Genomic DNA, 8239 nt, shown 5'->3' with positions numbered 1-8239 from the left:
TAAGAAACAATGAAAGGGAACCTCCAGATACTGTACTCTGTTAATATAAGCTGTGGAACTGAATTTCTGGCTGTGAACCCATGAGCACTGTTTTCTCAACATTCCAGTAGGAGGGGCACTCCTGCATAGGATGGGGTGGAGATGTTTTGAAACTTAGGAACTCTGGTTGTGGGTTAGAAGCTTGCCATGCTGGGCAAATCAGAGAAAGCAATTAAGGCAGAAAGAAAAGGAATATGCTCATTTACTACGAAACAAAAGTGAGGACGTTTTCAGAAATAAGGGTATATTCATTTTCTCCCTAAACATACAAATTATACTTTATTGAAATTATTTAGTAGCATTATTGTGCAATCAATTCTTGCATTCCTACTCTCCATCCATTGTTTGTTTACTTAATGATCGTAGTACAACTGGCATGAGATAGACTCTCAATGTAGTTTTAACTTTCATTTCCCTGACCGATAAGGATATTGAGTGTTTTTTTTCTTCCAGCTAATCCCACTCAGGCTTTCATGTCTGCCTTTAATCCTTTAGACTCAGTGGCTTCCTTTAGAACACTTTTTTGGACTCTGAATAATTCTTTAAAATTATACATCTTGTAATCACATCGCTACTAACAAGAAATGAGTCAAGGGTCGATTTTTTTTTTTTTTCCAGTAGGCAAGGTTTAACTGTGTAGCACTGTGGGCATGGAACTTAAATTTACAAAGATTTGACTGTCTCTGTCTCTGAGGGCTGGAGCCAAAGGCATGGGCAGCTGCTAGTGTAAATACTTTCAACCCCCAGTAAAGAAAGCCAATGAGGATTTGATTGTGTGTTGAGAAGAGAGATGAGAGAAACCTTTTGGTGGGAACCTGTTGGAAGGAGGAAGAGAATTTTCAGTTTCAGTGCTGAAGAAGCAAAGCTTGAAGATAAGGCATTTTACTGTTAGGGAGGACTTTTTGTAGGCAGTCAATGGAATCTCCATTCCATTTCATTCTCCAGCTCTTGATGTTTCTCATTTGTGCACCAGAGGCAGGTAACTAGTTTCTCTCAGAGGTGTGTAGCTGGAAATCAATGGCAAATTGACAGGCCATTTATCTTTATGCAGATAGGTAAAGAAGGGCATATGCTTCCAGGATATGTACAACTTGCTCAAATTAGATGCTTTCTTGTATATCTGTTTCCCTTAAATATTAAGGTTACAGACTAACTAGAAGCAAAGGGACTCTTCGGCATACTTCTTTTGTCTCTATGACACATGTCCTGTCAGCAGTCAGGCAGCCTGCAGGCCTTTTCATTTTCAGACTGACTTGTTTTGAGGCTCTTCTTGTCATTCAGATGTTTTTCAAATTACATTGGCAACTCTATAAATCATTTTCTTGGTGATTTTGTCTTTCATTACAAGCTGGCACTCTTTAAGGATTCAACAAATACTGTCTTACTAACTTCTACTGAATCAGAATTATTGAATAAAATGCATTTTACCTAAATCTGTTGGTTTTGTTCAGGTTAAGTCAATAGCCTGTGTTTCTTATGAATTCAGGAAACAAAAAACATGGTAATCTCCAAAGAAGGGCTGAGGCTTAGTCATAAAGCTTGTGCTTTACATGAGTGAGGTCCTGGGTTCAATCCCTAGTACACAAATAAAAATAAAAAATGACTTTTTTAAATGTACAATGAGGAAGATTTCTGTCATGAAATAGCTCGAAATATAGATCCAATGATGAAGTGGGACAAAGCAATGCAGAAATTGTTATGAAACAGTAATGGGTCATTTGGTTGTTACCTTTTGTGTGGTGCTAGTTTGGGTTTTCTTATGTACTGGTCAATCTTTTCCCAAGGGCAAGGACCAAATTACCTATCGAAGCTAAAATGTCTGTGGTGATTTGTAACTGTCAGATCACCCACATGCTCTTATTTTATTCAACACTTTGTGAGTCAGATGTCATGAAGCCCATGCTTGATATGAAAAGCCTGAGGCTTAGTAAAGTAAAAGATTGCTAGACAATCTCAGTCCTAGAAATCAGCCCAGGTAAAGGCCCAAATCAGAACTTTGATTGATGAATGAAATGTGTTTAAACAATAAATGTATTACATGTGCTTGAGAATTCCATAGTGCTGTATAGGCAGTTTAGAACCAGTGTGTACATGTTGAACAGTAGTTGAGAAATGCTTCTTCTTATTGGAGCATAAAAATTAAGTGAATGAAAAACTGACAAAATAATGAGTAAGGAGGATCCAGGTGCATGAGGTTGGGTTTCTAAAGTTCAGATTTAAGTAAAACAGATATACAGGAAAGTGATCATATCACATAGCCTTATTCAGGTTTTTGATCTCTACTTCTTAACTCCTCACAATTTGGGCTTATTTGATCTGTTCTTGGCATTTTTAAAATACATGTGATTATTAAACATTTATTCACTTGTTTCTGGCCTCTTTGATTCAACAATATATTGGTAGGATTTATTCATACTGTTGAGAGAAGATGAAGCTCATTAAATCTCATTTCTGAATAATATTCCTTTGTATAATATTATATTTATAGAACCTGTTATTTTTAATATAACTTCATTAATTCTTTGAGAATTTCATATGATGTATTTTAATCATATTCATCCCCAGTCCTCCCCTAACTCCTCCCAGATCCACCCCCCCACACACACAAAAACTTCATGTCTTTCTTTTTTGTGACAACCTGCAGAGTCCAATTTGTCCTGCCCATAGAGTCATGGGTATGGGGCCATCCACTGGAGCATGGTATAAAATCTATTCTTGGTTTGTAGTTGGGTTTCTGACTATGACAAATAGTATTCCATGAACATTTTTTCTCATTAGCAAACAAATATATAAATTTCTATATATTTGGAGTAGTTTGTTTGCTTATAGGATAGGCACTTATGTTTAATTTTAAGATGTTACCAAAGGTTTCACAGAATAGCCTAAAAAAATTTTCATTGCCTTCAATGGTGTTTGTATGTGTGGTGCATTGTTTCTGCAACAAACTTGGTATTGTCTGCCTTTCATTTTAGATATCTGGTATATGTGTAGTCCTCATTTTAACCTATATTTCCTTGATAAGTAAGTAGACAATCTTAAGTGCATGAACTATCCAGTCAGGTGTGAAATAATGCATACATTAGCATACAAGTCTTTTGTCATAATATAAAATTTTCCTTATGTTGACTAATTTACACATTTAAATTTTTATCCTCAATAAGTCTTAATTAAGTGATATTATACTCTCCTCTCTCTTTTTTTTTTCTTCTCTCTCTCTCTCTCTCTCTCTCTCTCTCTCTCTCTCTCTCTCTCTCTCCTCTCTCATTGTGTTGAAGATCAAATCCATGGTCATGGATGTACCTAGCAAGCATTCTACCTACTGATGATACACAGGCTACATTTTCAAACTTTTTCCATTTTTATTGAGACAGAGACTTAATAAATGCATAAAATGTACATGGTTTTAATGAAAATGTATCATAGGTTGGCCTTAAACTCACAATCCTTTTGAATCAGTCTGCAGTTTCTTACCACATCCTGCTGCATAGTTCATTTTCTATTGAGCATAAGAGGCAAAGGTAGACAGATAACTGCTATTTAGACAAACTGGGGTAGTAAAGAATATACTTCTCTTAATACTGAACCTCATTTTGAGAGTCTTCACAGAGGATAAAGCATAACAATAATGAGACAGCTGTACTGGGAAGGAATGTAACTATCTTCTGCAATTTGACAACTCTGGAAGATGTTGTGCAAATTACCTGGCAGATTATCCAAGGCTCTTCACCACAAAATATTGGCACTTACAGAAGTAAATACGGGGAAAAAATTCTCCCACCCTTTGGAGACAGGCTGCACTGTTAGATCCCAGTTCGTCCTTCATAACTATCCAGGAAGTGACATTTGAAGATGAAGGCTGCTACAAGTGTCTGTTTAACACATTTCCATGTGGCAGCCATGGAGGACAAATCTGCCTGAATATTTTAAGTATATAATCCTTTTCTCCAGGATCTGATTATGGGGGCAGGGATTATGGGGTTATGGTTTTTAAAGTTATTGCCCAGAGAAAGGAAGTTAGAGGATGAAAAACTGATGGAGATGATAAAGGTCAAGTCATTTATTATACAGAAATAAGAGGATGGAAGTCAATGGTGATTGTGCACCAAATCAGTATCTTCTCCTGGCTCATTTCACTTCTTTACATTACATTACATTACATTGACTTTTATCCAATGGATGAAACTCATGAATAGAATTGGGATTTTATTTCTGTGGAGTAGAAAAAAAGAAAATAAAGGAAAAGAGACAGTAGAGAAGGAGAATAAGGGAAGGGGAAGGCTAAGAAAATGAGGGTTTCCCACTCTTCAAATGAGTAATATGTTATAGTACATGTGCTATAAATGTAAAGCATTGGGGTTTATATAATGTAATTTTCTGACTGAATGAAAGTTGAGGGATAATTGAATGCAATTATCCCTCTCAGATCAGAGAAGTGGTCAAGGAATAGTGGAAAAGATATTGTAAGATTTTGTAAAATATGATGAGAAGAAGTACTCTTGAGAGATGTGTTCAGCTCTTAAACATCATGTAAGAAACTGGGGAAACCAGCCTTTAACAGAAGGGAGTTCTGTATGACTTCCTTTTGTATTTAATTTTGTTTCTCTTTTTCCTGCCTCATCTGTATCTGAATTAACAACAGAACTTCAATGCAATTTTGATTCAGAAGATCATTTTAGTCTTAAGTATTCAGCTGCGGGAAAACCTGCTTCTGAAATCTCCCTTTACCCTTCATTAGTCCTAATGTATCCACCAAAAGAACACCTTGCTCAGAACCCATATGGCACAGTAACTGTCACTAAAATAGTTACTATCTCTTTGTAGACTGTGAAGTCCTTGGGACTCCAGCACCTGGATGTGTTCATGGCTCACCCCCTAAGATTTGAAAAGAAGAGTGTTCCTTTGTCAGTAAAAGAAGAATGTAAGTAGAAGTGACACCGGAGGAGGGTGGGGGATGGGGAGATAGCCTAGTTGATAAAATATTTGCTATGCATTTTACCTAAGTTTAACTCCCAGTATCCACATAAAAGCTGGGTATATTTGTGTGTCCCTTGTAATCCCAGTACTGGGGAGGTAGAGAAAGGCAATCCCTGGGGCTCACTGGCCAGCAAGCTGTGCCTAATCAATAATTCCTAGGTCCCAATGAGACTGTATCTGAGCCATCCATTTTTCTGCAAATTCCATACTTTTATTTTTTTTTCTTCACAGCTGAATAATAGTCCATAGTGTATATATAGCACATTTTCTTTCCTTTTTTTTTTTTTGCTATTATTGAGACAGGGTCTTCCTGCAGCCCCAGCTGTCCTGGAACTCACTATGTAGACCAAGCTGACCTTGAACTCACAGAGATCCACCTGCCTCTGCCTCCCTAGTTCTGGGACTAAAGGCAGGCCCAGCTATGTACCACATTCTCATAATCCTTTCATCTGTTGATTGATATCTACGCTGATTCTGTTTCTTTGCAATAAACATGGTTGTACAAGTGTCTCTGTGATAGGATATGGAGTTCTTAGGTTATTGCTCAGGAGTGGTTAGCTGAGTCATTTAATAATTTTATCTTTAATTTTTATGGACTCTTCAAACTGATTTTCATAACAGCTCTATTAATTTGCACTCCCACCAGCAGAGAATAAGGGTTCCTCTTACTCCACATCTTCTCCAACTCTGGTTGTTGGATTTGTTGATGATAGCTATTCTGACTAGGGTGAGGTGGTACCTCAAAGTTATTTTAATTTAATAATGAGTATGGATGTTGAACACTTTTTAAAATTTTTGGTTTTTACTATATAGTTTGATGGTATTTAGAATCCTTCCCTTATGCACACCTCTTCCCACTGCCCCGACTCTGTTTAATGAACTGTCTTAGATATGATATGGCCTGTAGAGTATGATTTGTGTCCCCAATGTCCTTCAGTATGGGTTCATCCACTGGACCCATCAGGAATCCCATCCCTGTAAGACACTGTCTTTTCCCCTCGCAGCAACCATCAATTGCCGAACGTTCCTTAATTTGGGTTGGGTACTCTTTTATAAAAACTTATTGGGGCAGGGGCTGGTGAAATGGCTCAGTAGTTAAGAGCAGTAGTTAAGTTGCAGATGTCATGGGTTGGGTTTCTAGCACCCACATGGCAGTTAACAACTGTTAGTAACTCCGGTTCCAGGGAATCAGATACCCTCTTCTGGCCATCATGCACTACATGCATGTGAAGTGCTTCCAAAGGCAAAACACTCATGAACATAAAATAAAAATAAATAAAATATAATAATAGCAACAACAAAAAAAAAGCTTATTGGCTATTAATGTTTCTTCTTCTGAAAGCTGTCCATTTCATTAAACCATTTGTTGACTGGGATTTTAGGTTTTTGGTGTTTAATTTTTGCAGTTCTTTGTAAATTCTAGATATTGGCCACTGTCTGAAGTACAGCTGGTAAAGATGTTCTTCCATTCTGTGAACTCTGCCTTCACTCTGCTGACAGTTTCTTCTGCTGTGCAAAAAAGGTTTAAATTTCATTTAGTCCATCTGTTGATTCTTGGAGCTAGTTACTGTGCTGTTGAAATTCTGTTCAGAAAGTTCTTACCTACACCAATATCTCAACTTTACTACTGCTCATTTGGAGCATACTTTTCCGTCTTGGCTGTTTCTAAGATTATATCCTGGAGAGATGGCTCAGAGGTTAAGAGTACTGACTGCTCTTTCAGAGGACCTGGGTTCAGTTCCCAGCACCCACATGGCAGCTACGAACATCCTTATCTCCAGTTCCAGTGGAATCAGAAGCCCTCTTCTGGCCTCCACGGCATTGCACGACACGAGTGCACTCACATACATTCAGGCAATACCCACATACACATAAAACTTAAAAAAAAAATTTAAAGATTACATCCTTGTATTTTTTAATTTTTAAAATTAAAAACAATACAAATTTATTTGACTCATAGTTGTAGCAAAGGGCCAAGAAATCCAAGACTCGGGGAGAGCACGGTCAGGAGTTAGAAGGCATCACATGGGAGGGGTGTGCCATGACAGCAAAAGGGAGCTGAACACCTCCCTGTGTCACTAATGCTGTCACAGAGACCCACCCTCTTGGTAATGGCCGCTGCCCATGCACAAGGAGCCGGCTACCACTGTGACCTCACCACGTAGTGAAGGTTGCACTTCTCGATATTGTTGCATTTGCAATTAAATTTACTGCCTTCTCTCATTGTTTCTTTCGTTGTTTTTGTTTGTCTGTTTGTTCTTTTTTTGTTTGATTTCTTTTTACTCCCTTTACTCTTTGCATTTTTATTTCACCAGTTTCACTACTCTATACCTTAATGTGTCATTTCTATTTATTCTTCTTAGGGTTTCCAGAGCCTCCTGCATGCTAAGCCAGCACTCTCTCTGCCACTGAGTTATAGCCCCAGAAAACTTTTCACTGTGTGTGTCACAATGTGTGAAAAACAGATTCTTATTAAATTCCCTGGGTTGACCTTAAAGGTATTCCATAGCCCAGGCTGGACTTGAACTTCCAGTCTTCCAGCTTCTGGTACCACCAGCCTAACCTTCCCAAATATCTTCAATCTAAAGGTCAGTATTTTGTATCAGCTTTGGGAAAAAAATGACTCATCTCTTCCAATGTTACTAGTATCCAGTTTCCTCATTGTGGTCCTCCCTCCCTCAGGACACTAATTACAATTTTATTATCTATCTAAAATTAAAATCATTAAAGTAAATATATCTGAAGCTATAACATTTAGATCTTCACTGTTTATCTTAGTTTGTTATTTTTTCTTAAGGTTCTAAGTCTTTTTTTCAACTTTTTAAAATACATGATTTGTATTGTTGCTGTTATTGCTAGGCTTTGTCCGTGAGAAACTGCAGACACAACTGAGTCTTTAAGCCTTTGTGTGTTTTGGGTAACGATTTTATTGACATGTAATTTACATATTTAGAGTGAACTCATCTAATGCATCTAAAGTATGCAATTTAGTGACTTTTAATATATTTTCAAAGTTCATAGTTATCAGCAAATCAATTGTAGAACTTTTCATTACTTCTCCACCCTCGAAAAATACCTCTTTTTCCTTTGGCAATTTATTTTCATTGAGATGAAATTCATACAGCATGAACTTTAACATAGTAAAGCATATGATTTAGTGGTTGTTGGCATTTTTCAGTTTTGCAGTCATCACTGATATTCAGTTACATAATACCTCCATCACCCT

The 8239-nt window shown here is 37.2% G+C and overlaps 1 pseudogene; it reads left to right on the top strand.

The window, feature by feature from the left end:
• The first annotated feature begins 990 nt into the window (after positions 1 to 990).
• Positions 991 to 6468, top strand: LOC103745281 (annotated as a pseudogene).
• The last annotated feature ends 1771 nt before the right edge of the window (positions 6469 to 8239 follow it).

Source organism: Nannospalax galili, unplaced genomic scaffold (genome assembly GCF_000622305.1).
Source record: "Nannospalax galili isolate Female #2095 unplaced genomic scaffold, S.galili_v1.0 scaffold903, whole genome shotgun sequence".
Classification (NCBI taxonomy): domain Eukaryota; kingdom Metazoa; phylum Chordata; class Mammalia; order Rodentia; family Spalacidae; genus Nannospalax; species Nannospalax galili.
This window is presented reverse-complemented; position numbering and strand designations above follow the sequence as displayed.